Source organism: Pristiophorus japonicus, chromosome 2, assembly GCF_044704955.1.
Source record: "Pristiophorus japonicus isolate sPriJap1 chromosome 2, sPriJap1.hap1, whole genome shotgun sequence".
In the NCBI taxonomy this organism is placed as follows: domain Eukaryota; kingdom Metazoa; phylum Chordata; class Chondrichthyes; family Pristiophoridae; genus Pristiophorus; species Pristiophorus japonicus.
In genome coordinates, this window is record NC_091978.1 from 305,344,937 (window position 1) to 305,360,591 (window position 15,655).

General features: G+C 46.1%; 1 protein-coding gene across 1 annotated transcript in view; it reads left to right on the forward strand.

The window, feature by feature from the left end:
* Window positions 1-15,655, forward strand: part of map9 (microtubule-associated protein 9) — a 330,082-nt gene that overhangs the window by 234,007 nt on the left and 80,420 nt on the right. The gene's annotated exons all lie outside the window — the stretch shown is intronic.

Consider the following 15,655-nt stretch of genomic DNA (forward strand, 5'->3'; position numbering starts at 1 on the left):
GATATAGTTAAGATGGTAGAATGTGCAAAAAATGGCAGATGGAATTCTGCTCAGTAAATGTGAGGTGGTACATTTTGGGCTGCTCATTACTGGAAAGGTGTTAAGAGAAAAGAGAGTGTACAGCACGCATTTACTAGGATGCTGCCTGGTATGAGAAAACACAAATACGAAGAAAGACTTTAAAAAAAAAATTACAGTTGTTTTCGTTGAAACAGAGAACAGGAAAAGACCCGCTGGTCCATCAAACCTGCAGTTTCCTGGGAGAGGCAAAAAAAATTAAGTGCAGTATGATAGAGGTGATCAAAATTATGAAGGTATGGGACAGAGTAGATAGTAACAGACTGTTTCCATAGATCAAGGGGACATAGATACAAGGTTAAATGTATCGGTTGTTAAATTTAAAGAGAAAATACATGGGTAATTAAAGTAAGTAAGACTGATACAAAGTGATACCAGCTTTTTAATCTGTAATTTCTTATACTTTAGGGTCATTTTGGACAAAGGGTGAAAACAGGTGCTAAATGGATCCAGTGTTTGAAAGTCTGGATTTAGCACACAATTTTGATCGTAATTTCTAATCACCATAATTTGAACTTTCCTGGAGGTGCTTAAAGAGAAACTTGCAGGTTTAGCGCTCAAGTGTTGATTAGATGTAATTTTCGTGGAGCTGTGTATGTGGGCTCCTCGCTTCCACTGAAGGTATGGAGTGCTCTGGCTAGTAAACAGCGGCACGTTACAGCATGGCTCAGGAACAGGTTCTCAGATGCGGCACTGGAGGTGCTGGTAGAAGAGGTCCAAGGGAGGAGGGATGTCCTCTACGCACAGGGGTGAAGGACGCCACCTCAGCCTCCTCGCAGCTCTGCCTGGCCTGATGTCCTCCTCCCATTCCCCATTCCGACCAAGGGGTCCTTGGCAAGATGCCTGTGACCAAGCACTCTCTTTCTCCTGGTGACTCCTGCAACTGAGTATATAGACGATAGAGAAATAATGTACCCAAGACTTCAATGTGAGTTGTTTCGGGGCAGTGAGAACGCTGCCACTTATTGTCAAAGGTCACTACAGCCATAAATGTTTTTGCCTCATTCCAGGCTGCAGAGGAGACATCAGCAATATCAGTCAATCTGCAGTCTACAGATATATAAGCAGGTGACTGACGGAATGTTTCTCAGAGCAACATCTTCATCTCTTTCGCTGTGGACAATTCACAAAAGCAGAGAGGTCACTAAAATGGCAGCATTTTAGCAGCATGGCAGCAAAGTGCAGAATTTCATCACTTGTGGACATATAGCTTTGCATGCTCCTGTCCATATTTTGTTGCATTCATGAACTACAAGGGCTGCCACCTTATCAATATGAAGCCTGTCTGACCATCTGCACAGAATCATGTAGGTTAATAACCACTTCTACAGTAGCAGTTATGGCACCTTTATTTCTCGGCACTCCACCATGCTCATATTATTCGATCTGGAAAGAAAAATGGGAAGTTGGTTTCTAGGAGACTAGTTCACAACCCCTCTTTGGCAGTTGTCCGCAGCTGCTGAGCACAAGTATAATGTGGTGCACACATTCACAGGAGCCATAATTGAGGACATCATTGGCAAAAGCAAAGATTCCAATGCCTAGACAAATCAGCTGTGTTCAACAGAACAGTGGGAGACAGTCAAAGTGCTGCACATCATTGTTGTTTGCTGCGTGTTCCCTAACTTTACAGTACAAGTAAACAATATGGAGCATCTGAGAAGGAGAGTACAGAATATCATTAAGAAAGTAACCTTCCAGCGGGCCGAAGATGTTGATGATGAATCACTTTTGCCAGCTGTGAACCATTTCACTGAGGAGACTTACTCAGAATTACCCAGCTATTGCTTGCACAAACAATTCCCTCAATGCCTTCATTATTCCAGCCTCAAATACGCCTTCAACTACATGGGATCGGGCTGTGTATCTTCTAGGTCTACATGTTCAGTTTGCTTTAGATTTGGACCAATTATGCTTTATTTTCTGCAAAATAAAAGAATGTGAAAAGAATAGAAGAATATTCTGGAAGAAAAAAGAATAAAAGAGGTTACTAGTTAACTTCTGGTTACGTGATTATGGAGATGTGATATGATTTAGCAAAAATTCATGGAAACAGCTACTTGAAGATAAATCAGTGTCCGAGCAGTTTGATGCATTCAAGGAAAATATAGTGAGGGTTCACAGCAAATATGTTCACACGAAGAAAAGGGTGGGATTCCCAAATCTAGAGCCACCTGGATGTCAAGTGGTAGACAGGGTAGAATAAGGCAAAAAAGGGAAGCTTATGTCAGATACCAAGGGCTCAATACTGCAGAAAACCTAAAGGAGTATAGAAGGTGCAGTGGTGAAAATAAAAAGGAAATTGGGAAAACCCAAGAGAGGGAATGAAAAAATATTGGCAAGTAAAATCAAGGAAAACCCAAAGATGTTTTATATATACATAAAAGGGGCAAGAATATAACTAAGCTCTATTAGAGACCAAAAGGTAACCTGTATATTGAGATGGAAGACGTGGGTATGGTTCTTAATGAATACTTTGCGTCTGTCTTCACAAAAAAGAGGGACGATGCAGACATTGTAGTTGAGGAGGAGTGTGAAATATTAGATGCGATAAATATGATGAGAGAGGAAATATTAATGGGTTTTCGTGTCTTTGAAAGTAGATCAATCACCAGGCCCGGTTGAAATGTATCCCAGACTGTAAAGAGAAGCATGAGAGGAAATAGCTGAGGCTCTGACCATCATTTTCCAATCCTCCTATGCAACAGGTGTGGTGCCGGAGGACTGGAGGACGACTAACATTGTACCGTTGTTTAAAAAGGGAGGAAAGGATAGACCCGAGTAATTACAGGCCAGTCAACCTAACCTCGTTGGTGGGCAAATTATTGGAAAAAATTCTGAGTGGCAGTATAAATCATTATTTAGAAAGGCATGGATTAATCAAGGGCAGTCAACATGAATTTGTTAAGGGAAGGTCATATCTGACTAACATGATTGAATGTCTTGAGGAGGTAACTAGCAGGGTTGATGAGGGTAGCGAATTTGATGTAGTCATCATGGATTTTGGCAAAGCTTTTGACAAGGTCCCACATGGCAGACTGGTCAGAAAAGTAAAAGTCCATGGATCCAACGGAAAGTGACAAGTTGGATCCAAAATTGGCTTAGTGGCAGGCAGCAAAGGGTAATGGTCGACTGATATGTTATGATTAGAAGGCTGTTTCAATGACTTAGACTTAAATGTAGTGGGCATGATTAAGAAGATGATACAAAAAATGGCAGTGTGGTTGACAGTGAGGAAGAAAGCTGTAGACTGCAGGAAGATATCAGTGGACTGGTCAGGTGGGCAGAACAGTGGCAAATTGAATTCAGTCCGGAGAAGTGTGAGGTAATGCATTTGAGGAGGGCTAACAAGGCAAGGAAATACACAAAACATGGTATTATACTGAGGACAGAGGTACCTTGGAGTGCATGTCCACAGATCCCTGAAGGTAGCAGGACAGGTAGATAAGGTGGTTAAGAAGGCCTATGGGATACTTTTCTTTATTAGCAGGTTGCGGCATCACAGCTGGATCCGCACGGTCATACTGGGAGTCCACCACCGCCTGCACACTGGCAATGATGAGTTCCATGGTGTGCGCAGAGCTGTCAACTATGCGGGATGCCTCCATACTCCTCACCACTTCCGACAGCCTCTCTGCCACCCTTGCCAGTGTCCCCAAAATCTGTGACTGCATGGCCTTCACCATTCTTTCATATGCTGCTGCATCGCTGGCATCATCTGAGTCCGAGCCGACAGAACTCCGGTGCAGACTCACCCTCCGGAGAGATGGCACATGAGGTTGCCTAGCCCTGTCTCCATGGTGCAGCCCACTGGGCCTCAGTGCAACATCCAGTGCAGACCCCTATACCACCATCTATTTCACATCGCGCACTCACAGTATCTGAGCTGGCGCGTGTGGGTGGAAGCAGTGACACATTGGTGCCATCAGTGTCCTCCTCTTCCTCTTCCTCCTCAGTGGCATCCCCAAATGATAGAGTGCTGTGGATGCTCTCAGCAGGGTTTGACCCTGCAATGTCCTCACTGCTACAACCTGAGATTTCAGGGCTTATGTCGAGGTGTGAGGACCTGCGTGTCTGCCTTGCCACCACCGGTCCTCCTTTGCTCAGCTCCATTGTGAGTCAGTTTGGCCTGTAAAAGAAAGCATGGTTGGTGAGTACCGATGTGATGACACATCAGAAATGAGTGCACAAGTGTTTGTCCCTGACATGCAGCTGAAAGTGCGAGAACACACGCACATATGTATAGAGACGTGAACAATGGAATGCTGCTTGAGTGACTAAACAGTGAGGATGGGAAATAAGATAATGTTGAAGGAGAGGCTCACAGATGCAAGGATAGCAGTTGCTAAATAGAGATATGGGGCCAAAATTGCCCACCACTGGAAACAGGGCGTACCTACTCTGTTTCTGTTGTTTTTATCGGCGCGGTGGCCTCTTGAGCGAAATTCTGCTCTTTGGCTTTTTTTCAGCAAACCGGAAGTCGGTCATAATGGGGGTGGATGTGCAGTGGTAAGTGGAAGTTCACAATCTAGAGGGGTGGAGGTTGTGGGTGGTTGTAGTGTCCGCCGTTGTCAGTCATCATGGCGCCGCTTCACACGGCTCTCCCCTTCACTTAAACGGGGGGTTTTGGCTGGGCCAGTGGCCTGACACCCAAGAGGGGGTGCCACACTGCCTGTTAGCCGCCCGGCTGAACCCGGGGACATAATTGTCGGACTGACACGGCAGTCGGCCGAAAGAAAAAAACATGACGCCAGCGGCAGTAAGTCCTCCCCTGTAATGGGAGCCGTATTGCCATTTTAGAACTACTACAAGCTCATTTCGCTGGCTTTTGGCACCTTGCGGAGCAAGATTTTTTCGGCGGAATTTCTCCATCGAGGAGGGACGTCGGTGGTATGCGCTCGAATGATGCACTTAGGATGGATCGGCAGCAGCGGAGCGGTGGGAGGGTGGGAGCAATCACCGCCAGGATACCGCAGGAGCGGAATTTTCAAAATGGCGGTCCTTACACGAGAAATCGGCGGCCATTGCACTCCGCAGCTGTTATGTATGTAACTTTAATACTTGCCACCAGAGGGCGCAACTGTTGGAGTCTTAATGGTCACCTGCACAGACGTGCAGGGCCAGTGTAAAAGATTGCCATGTTGTTTAGGCACTCTGGAGTTGTCATAAAGAAGACTAAGGTCACACTAAGTTTAGCTCACAGTACTCAGCCTCGTGGAGTTCTTCTATACATAACAGAATACGAACCTTCACGCAACCATGGCTGTCTTTGGAATATTAGAGAGATTCGTAGAGGGTAACAATTCAGAAGCCTTCGTCGAGCGTCTCGACCAGTACTTCATGGCCAACGAGCCGGAGGGAGACACTAACATGGTCAAGAGCAGGACGGTTCTCCTCACTGTCTGGGCCTAAAATATACAGCCTCATCAAGAATCTGCTCACACCAACAAAACCAATGGAGAAGGAATATACAGAGTTGTGCACACTGGTTCGGGACCACCTCAAGCCGAAGGAGAGTATCCTCATGGCCAGATACTGTTTTTACACGCACCGTCGGTCCGGGGACCAGGACGTGGCGGATTATGTCGCTGACTTGAGCCGCCTCACGGGACCTTGTGATTTTGGAGCTGCGTTGGGAGAAATGCTGCGGCACTTTTTCATGCTTGGCATTAGCCACGAGGTCATTCTTCGAAAGCTGCAGGCTGCCAAAACCCTAGACCTGAGCAGGGCCATCGCAATCGCCCAGGCATGAATTGTCACAGACGATATCTTCTCAACATCGAAGCTCACCGGCAAGTACTGTGCATAAAATGACATAGCTAGCAAGCCGAACTGCATATGGCAGGGCCTATACGTCTGCAGCTGCAAGACCTGTGATGACTCTCAGAGTCCACCATCGGGGGTGAATGTGAATCAATTAGCACCGTGTTGGCGCTGCGGGGGTAATCATCGGACCCATCAATGTCGATTCAATTACTACGTGTGCAAAGGCTGCACATCAATGGGGCACCTCCAGCGAATGTGCAAGCGTGCTGCGACACACCACGTGGCAAAGGATGATCGATCCGGTGCTGATCACGCAGCACAGGCAACTCAACCTGAGGAAGAAGTGTATGGGGTACATACCTTCACCACTAAGAGCCCTCCTATAATGCTGAAAGTCAAATTAAATGCAGTTCCAGTATCCATGGAGTTGAACACGGGTGTGAATCAGTCAAATAATGAGCCAGAAGGCTTTCGAGAATCTGTGGGGCAATAAGGCACAAAGGCCCAAACTGAGCCCGATTAATGAAATGCTGCGTACCTACACCAAAGAGCTCATACCAGTCATTGGAAGTGCAGCAGTGAAGGTATCATATGATGGAGCTATGCACAGCTCCATCATTGTGGATTGTTCCAGGCAATGGCCCAACACTGTTCGGCAGAAGATGGCTAGAAAAGATTAGATGGAATTGGAACGACATCAAAGCACTATCTTCAGTGGATGACGCATCGTGTGCTCAAGTGCTGAGCAAGTTTCCCTCGCTATTCGAACCAGGCATTGGCAACTTCACAGGCACCAAGGTACAGATCCATCTAGGCCCCGATGCACGGCCCGTCCATAATATGGTGAAATTCTACATTAGGATGGAGAATGAAATAGTTAATTCAGAGACCATGGTCCAGAACTTAAAGAAGGGTAACTTTGAAGGTATGAGGCGTGAATTGGCTAGGATAGATTGGTGAATGATACTTAAGGGGTTGACAGTGGATGGGCAATGGCAGACATTTAGAGACAGCATGGATGAACTACAACAATTGTACATCCCTATCAGGCGTAAAAATAAAAAAGGGAAGGTGGCTCAACCGTGGCTATCAAGGGAAATCAGGGACTGCAAAAGCTTCGATAGATATGGAAAGAGAAAAAGGTTAGTAAAGACAAACGTAGGTCCCCTGCAGTCACAATCAGGGGAAGTCATAACTGGGAACAAAGAAATGGCAGACCAACTGAACAAGAACTTTGGTTCGGTATTCACGAAGGAGGACACAAACAACCTTCCGGATATAAAAGGGGTCAGAGGGTCTAGTAAGAAGGAGGAACTGAGGGAAATCCTTATTAGTCGGGAAATTGTGTTGGGGAAATTGATGGGATTGAGGGCCGATAAATTCCCAGTGCCTGATGGACTGCATCCCAGAGTACTTAAGGAGGTGGCCTTAGAAATAGCGAATGCATTGACAGTCATTTTCCAACATTCCACAGACTCTGGATCAGTTCCTATGGAGTGGAGGGTAGCCAATGTAACCCCACTTTTTAAAAAAGGAGGGAGAGAGAAAACAAACATCGGTAGTGGGTAAAATGATGGAATCAATTATTAAGGATGTTATAGCAGTGCATTTGGAAAGAAGTGACATGATAGGTCCAAGTCAGCATGGATTTGTGAAAGGGAAATCATGCTTGACAAATCTTCTGGAATTTTTTGGGGATGTTTCCAGTAGAGTGGACAAGGGAGAACCAGTTGATGTGGTGTATTTGGACTTTCAGAAGGCTTTCGACAAGGTCCCACACAAGAGATTAATGTGCAAAGTTAAAGCACATGGGATTGGGGGTAGTGTGCTGACGTGGATTGAGAACTGGTTGTCAGACAGGAAGCAAAGAGTAGGAGTAAACGGGTACTTTTCAGAATGGCAGGCAGTGACTAGTGGGGTACCGCAAGGTTCTGTGCTGGGGCCCCAGCTGTTTACATTGTACATTAATGATTTAGATGAGGGGATTAAATGTAGTATCTCAAAATTTGCGGATGACACTAAGTTGGGTGGCAGTGTGAGCTGCGAGGAGGATGCTATGAGGCTGCAGAGTGACTTGGACAGGTTAGGTGAGTGAGCAAATGCATGGCAGGTGAAGTATAATGTGGATAAATGTGAGGTTATTCACTTTGGTGGTAAAAACAGAGAGACAGACTATTATCTGAATGGTGACAGATTAGGAAAAGGGGAGGTGCAACGAGACCTGGGTGTCATGGTACATCAGTCATTGAAGGTTGGCATGCAGGTACAGCAGGCGGTTAAGAAAGCAAATGGCATGTTGGCCTTCATAGCGAGGGGATTTGAGTACAGGGGCAGGGTGGTGTTACTACAGTTGTACAGGACCTTGGTCTCTTAACTTGAGGAAGGACATTCTTGCTATTGAGGGAGTGCAGCCAGACTGATTCCCGGGATAGCAGGACTGACATATCAAAAAAGACTTGATTAACTGGGCTTGTATTCACTAGAGTTCAGAAGAATGAGAGGGGATCTCATAGAAACGTTTAAAATTCTGACGGGTTTAAACAGGTTGGATGCAGGAAGAATGTTCCCAATGTTGGGGAAGTGCAGAACCAGGGGTCACAGTCTAAGGATAATTGGGAAGCCATTTAGGACCGAGATGAGGAGAAACTTCTTCACCCAGAGAGTGATGAACCTGTGGAATTCTCTACCACAGAAAGTTGTTGAGGCCAATTCACTAAATATATTCAAAAAGGAGTTAGATGTAGTCCTTACTACTCGGGGGATCAAGGGGTATGGCGAGTAAGCAGGAATGGGGTACTGAAGTTGCATGTTCAGCCATAAACTCATTGAATGGCGGTGCGGGCGTGACTGGGTTTGGGGCAAATCTCAAGACACAGCCTTTGAGAAGCCCTGGAACCTGCTGTGTTCAAATAAGTTACTAGTATATCATGACCCATGTAAACATTTCGTGCTAGCTTGTGACGCCTCATCGTATGGGGTCGGCTGTGTGTTACAACAAGCCAATGCATTGGGCAACCTCCAACCTGTTGCATACGCATCTAGAAGTCTGTCTAAGGCTGAGCGAGCCTTTAGTATGGTCGAGAAAAAGGTATTAGCATGTGTATATGGGGTTAAGAAAGTGCACCAATACCTAGTTGGACTTCAATTTGAGCTTGAAACTGACCACCAGTTCAAACAATCAAGCAGAGCATGAAACGTGTGATGGACGGCTCCATGCTGACCCTCTTGTCTCGCATTTTGCTCAGTTACCGAACGCGACTCCACTCGCTCACCAGGGTTCCCCTGGCAGAATTGTTAATGAAGAGAGCCCTCAAAAACCAGGTTCTCCCTATTCCAGCAGCGTTGGAGAGGTGAGCGTGGGGAGGCCTAGAAAGGTCCAATGCCGGCGGGAGGCGAGCGTAGAGAGGCCTATAAAGACCTAACGTCGGCAGGAGGTGGCAGTCTGAGCAGCGTCAGAGGGGCGAGCGTGGGGAGGCCTAAAAAGGCCAGCCGGTGCAGCTGCAGCAGGGTGAGAAGGCAGAAAAGAAGTAGAAAGAAATCGAAAGGTGACGTCACAGCCAAGGGGGTAAGTGATTGGTAAGTAGTTTTTCTTTTTCTTTTCTTTATCAGTAAGTAACCTTTAGCATTGTTGTTGACAATTTAAGTTTATCGAAGAGTTAAGACATGGCAGGGCAGCTCGGACACGTGTTATGGTCCTCCTGTACTATGTGGGAAGTCAGGGACGCTTCCGGTGTCCCTGACGACTACGTGTGCGGAAAGTGCATCCGCCTGCAGCTCCTGACGGACTGCATTGCGGCACTGGAGCTGCGGGTGGATGAACTCTGGAGCATCCATGATGCTGAGAATGACGCGAATAGCACATTTAGTGAGTTGGTCTTACCGCAGGTAAAGGGTACACAGCCAGATAGGATATGGATGACCAACAGGAAGAGCAGTGTAAGGAAGGTAGTGCAGGGGTCCCCTGCGGTCATCTCCCTGCAAAACAGACACACCGCTTTGGGTCCTGTTGAGGGGGATGACTCATCAGGGGAGGGCAGCAGCAGCCAAGTTCATGGTACCATGGGTGGTTCTACTACCTCAAAAGTAGTAATCTCGGGATTGCTACCAGTGCCACGTGCTAGTCAGAGTAGGAATCGCAGGATAGCGCAGATGAATACGTGGCTTGAGCAGTGGTGCAGCAGGGAGGGATTCAAATTCCTGGGGCATTGGAACCGGTTCTGGGGGAGGTGGGACCAGTACAAACCGGACGGTCTGCACCTGGGCAGGACCGGAACCAATGTCCTAGGGGGAGTGTTTGCTAGTGCTGTTGGGGAGGAGTTAAACTAATATGGCAGGGGAATGGGAACCAATGCAGGGAGACAGAGGGAGACAAAAAGGAGGCAAAAGCAAAAGACAGAAAGGAGATGAGGAAAAGTGGAGGGCAGAGAAACCCAAGACAAAGAACAAAAAGGACCACTGGACAGCAAAATTTTAAAAGGACAAAGGGTGTTAAAAAAACAAGCCTGAAGGCTTTGTGTCTTAATGCAAGGAGTATCCGCAATAAGGTGGATGAATTAACTGTGCAAATAGATGTTAACAAATATGATGTGATTGGGATTACGGAGACGTGGCTCCAGAATGATCAGGGCTGGGAACTCAACATCCAGGGGTATTCAACATTCAGGAAGGATAGAATAAAAGGAAAAGGAGGTGGGGTAGCATTGGTGGTTGAAGAGGAGATTAATGCAATAGTTAGGAAAGACATTAGCTTGGATGATGTGGAATCTATATGGGTAGAGCTGCAGAACACCAAAGGGCAAAAAACGTTAGTGGGAGTTGTGTACAGACCTCCAAACAGTAGTAATGTTGGGGAGGGCATCAAACAGGAAATTAGGGGTGCATGTAATAAAAGTACAGCAGTTATCCTAGGTGACTTTAATCTACATATTGATTGGGCTAACCAAACTGGTGGCAATGCGGTGGAGGAGGATTTCCTGGAGTGTATTAGGGATGGTTTTCTAGACCAATATGTCGAGGAACCAACCAGGGAGCTGGCCATCCTCGACTGGGTGATGTGTAATGAGAAGGGACTAATTAGCAATCTTGTTGTGCGAGGCCCCTTGGGAAAGAGTGACCATAACATGGTAGAATTCTTTATTAAGATAGAGAGTGACACAGTTAATTTAAAAACGAGGGTCCTGAACTTAAGGAAAGGTAACTTCGATGGTTTGAGGCATGAATTGGCTAGAATAGACTGGCAAATTATACTTAAAGGGTTGATGTTGGATAGGCAATGGCAAACATTTCAGATCACAGGGATAAACTTCAACAATTGTACATCCCTGTCTCGAGTAAAAATAAAACAGGGAAGGTGGCTCAACCGTGGCTAACAAGATAAATTAAGGATAGTGTTAAATCCAAGGAAGAGGCATATAAATTAGCCAGAAAAAGCAACAAACCTAAGGACTGGGAGAAATTTAGAATTCAGCAGAGGAGGACAAAGGGTTTAATTAAGAGAGGGAAAATAGAGTACGATAAGAAGCTTGCAGGGAACATAAAAACTGACTGCAAAAGCTTCTATAGATGTGTGAAGAGAAAAAGATTAGTGAAGACAAACGTAGGTCCCTTGCAGTCGGATTCAGGTGAATTTATAATGGGGAACAAAGAAATGGCAGACCAAGTGAACAAATACTTTGGTTCTATCTTCTCGAAGGAAGACACAAATAACCTTCCAGAAGTACTAGGGGAAGTACCAGTGAGAAGGAGGAACTGAAGGATATCTTTATTAGGCAGGAAATTGTGTTAGGGAAATTGATGGGATTGAAGGCCGATAAATCCCCGGGGCCTGATAGTCTGCATCCCAGAGTACTTAAGGAAGTGGCCCTAGAAATAGTGGATGCATTGGTGATCATTTTCCAACAGTCTATCGACTCTGGATCAGTTCCTATGGACTGGAGGGTAGTTAATGTAACACCTCTTTTTAAAAAGGGAGGGAGAGAGAAAGTGGGTAATTATAGATCAGTTAGTTAGACTTTCTTAGTGGGGAAAATGTTGGAATCAATTATTCAGGATGAAATAGCAGCGCATTTGGAAAGCAGTGACAGGATCGGTCCAAGTCAGCAAGGATTTATGAAGGGGAAATCATGCTTGACAAATCTTCTGGAATTTTTTGAGGATGTAACTAATTGAGTGGACAAGGGAGAACCAGTGGATGTGGTGTATTTGGACTTTCAAAAGGCTTTTGACAAGGTCCCACACAAGAGATTGGTGTGCAAAATCAAAGCACATGGTATTGGGGGTAATATACTGACGTGGATGGAGAACTGGTTGGCAGAGAGTCGGGATAAACGGGTCCTTTTCACAATGGCAGGCAATGACTAGTGGAGTGCCGCAGGGCTCAGTGCTGGGACCCCAGCTCTTTACAATATACATCAATGATTTTGATGAAGGAATTGAGTGTAATATCTCCAAGTTTGCAGATGACACAAAAACTGAGTGGCGGTGTGAGCTGTGAGGGGGACGCTAGGAGGCTGCAGGATGACTTGGACAGGTTAGGTGAGTGGGCAAATGCATGGCAGATGCAGTATAATGTGGATAAATGCGAGGTTATCCACTTTTGGGGCAAAAACGCGAAGACAAAATATTATCTGAATGGCGGCAGATTAGGAAAAGGGGAGGTGCAAAGAGACCTGGGTGTCATTTATAATCAGTTATTGAAAGTTGGCATACAGGTACAACAGGCGGTGAAGAAGGCAAATGGTATGTTGGCCTTCATAGCTAGGGGATTTGAGTATAGGAGCAGGGAGGTCTTACTGCAGTTGTACGTGGCCTTGGTGAGGCCTCAGCTGGAATATTGTGTTCAGTTTTGGTCTCCTAATCTGAGGAAAGACGTTCTTGCTATTGAGGGAGTGCAGCAAAGGTTCACCAGACTGATTCCCGGGATGGCAGGACTGACATATGAGGAGAGACTGGATCAACTGGGCCTTTATACATTGGAGTTTAGAAGGATGAGAGGGTATCTCATAGAAACATATCAGATTCTGATGGGACTGGACAGGTTAGATGCGGGTAGAATGTTCCCGATGTTGGGGAAGTCCAGAACAAGGGGACACAGTCTTAGGATAAGGGTAGGCCATTTAGGATTGAGATGAGGAGAAACCTCTTCACTTCGAGAGTTATTAACCTGTGGAATTCCCTGCCGCAGAGAGTTGTTGATGCCAGTTCATTGGATATATTCAAGAGGGAGTTAGATATGGCCCTTACGGCTAGGGGGATCAAAGGGTATGGCGAAAAAGCAGGAATGGGGTACTGAGGGATTGATCAGCCATGATCTTATGGAATGGTGGTGCAGGCTCGAAGGGCCGAATGGGCCTACTCCTGCACCTATTTTCTATGTTTCTGCCTCATTAATCACGTGGAAACCCAACGACACCGGCAGAACATTTACCACGTTCGCGCGGCTGTTTCATGTGACAGTGATGTTAACGACCCTGTGTTTGTCCTGAATTATGGTCATGGTCCCAAGTGGGATGCTGGCACTGTTTTGACCAAGGAAGGGAATAAGGTGTTTATAATCAAACTGTTAAATGGGCAAACATGCAGAAAGCATTTAGATCAGACCAAATTGCAATTTACTGACAACCAGGAACGACTTGAAGAGGGCATCACCATTGACGATCCACCAACACGTACCCAACCAGCAATCGACTTCGCTGTCAACCACGAGGATTTTCGCACCGTTCCTGACAGTCCGGTCAGACCAGCCGCGGTGCAATGCACCAATGGTCCGACCAATTTACACATGCCAGGGGTTTGAACTTAGACGATCAACCAGGGAGTGAAGGGCTCTGGATCACCTCAACTTGTAAATAACTTGTACCGAAGACTTTGGTGGGGAGTGATGTTATGTATGTAACTATATAATACTTGCCACCAGAGGGTGTGACTGTTGGAGTCCTAATGGTCACCTGCACACAAGTGTCGGGCCAGTATAAAAGGTTGGCCGGCATGTTGTTTAGGCACTCTGGAGTTGTAATAAAGAAGACTAAGGTCACACTAAGTTTAGCTCACAGTACTCAGCCTGGTGGAGTTCTTCTGTACATAACAGCAGCGTGGCCACCAATTTCCAGCAGTAACAGGCCTTAAGGGAAGGGGCAGTTTTGGCCGCATGGAGTACAAAAGCAAGGGAGTTATGATGAACCTTTATAAAACATTGGTTTGGCCTCAACTAGAGTATTATGTCTAATTCTGGGCACTACACTTGAGGAGGGATGTGAAGGCCTTAGAGAGGCAGAAAAGATTTACGAGAATTGTTCCAGGGATGAGGGACTTCAGTTACGTGGATAGACTGGAGAAGCTGGGGTTGTTCTTCTTAGAGCAGAGAAGATTGAGAGGAGATTTGATAGAGGTGTTTAAAATCATGAGGGGTCTAGGCAGAATAGATAGAAAGAAACTGTTCCTATTGCCAGAAGGGTCGAGAATCAGAGGACACAGATTTAAGGTGATTGGCAAAAGAACCAAAGGCGACATGAGTAAAAACCTTTTTGTGCAGCGAGTGGTTAGGATCTGGAATGCACTGCCTGAAAGGGTGGTGGAGGCAGATTCAATCGTGGATTTCAAAAGGGAATTGGATAAGTACATGAAGGAAAAAAAATTGCAAGGCTACAGATAAAGCGTGGTGGAGTGGACTAACTGAAGTGCTCTTGCAGAGAGCCAGCACAGGCTTGACAGGCCAAATGGCCTCCTTCTGTGCTGTAACCATTCTATGATTCTATGGGATCCTTGGCTTTATAAATAGAAGTTGAGAGTACAAAAGCAAGGAAGTTATACTGAATCTTTATAAATCGCTGCCTCTGCTGGAGTATTGTGCCCAATTCTGGATACCACAGATTAGGAAGGATTGCAAGGCCTTAGAGAGGATGCAGAGGAGATTTCCAGGTACTAGGTACCAGGGATGAGGGACTTCAGTTATGTGGAGAGATTAAAGAAGCTGGATTTGTTCTCATTAGAGCAGAGCGTGTTCAGGGGAGATTTAATAGAGGCCAATGGTGGGGTGAAAGAAGTGGGGTGCACAAGAGCCCAGAGTTTGTGAAACGCAGAGTTCTCAGAGGTTTGTAGGGCTGGAGGAGGTTAGAGATAAGGAAGGGCAAGGCAAGAGAGGGATTTGAACATGAGAATGAGAATTTTAAAATTGAGGCACTTGTGGACCGTAAGCCAATGTAGGTCAGTGAGTACACGGGTGATGATTGAATGGAACTTGGTGCGAGTTAGGATATGGGCAGTCGAGATTTGGATGAGCTCAAGTCTATGGAGGGTGGAAGATTGGAGGCCAGCCAGGAGGCATTGGAATAGTTGAGTCTGGGGGTAACAAAAACGTGGAAGAAAGTTTAAGCAGCCGATAAGCTGTGGCAGGAATGGAGACAGGTGGTGTTACGGAGATGGAAGTAGGCAGTCATTGTGGTAGATTCGGAAGCTCAGCTTAGGGTCAATAGCACGCTGAGGTTGCGAACAGTCTGGTTCAGCCTGAGACAGTGGCCAGGGAGGGGAATGGTGGCTGGGAATCATAGTTCTTTGCGGGGGCCGATCTCGCCAATATTTAATTGGAGAAAATTTTTGCTTATCCAATACTGGATGTAGGACAAGCAGCATTACAACACAGAGGCAGTGGAAGGGTTGAGAGAGGTGCTGATAAGGTAGACCTGGGTTTCGTCAACATACGTGTGGTACCTGACGTGACTTTGGATGATGTCGCCGAGGGGCAGCATATAGATGAAAAATAGGAAGATGCAAAGGATAGATCCTTGGAGGACTCCAGTGGTAACAATACAGGGGC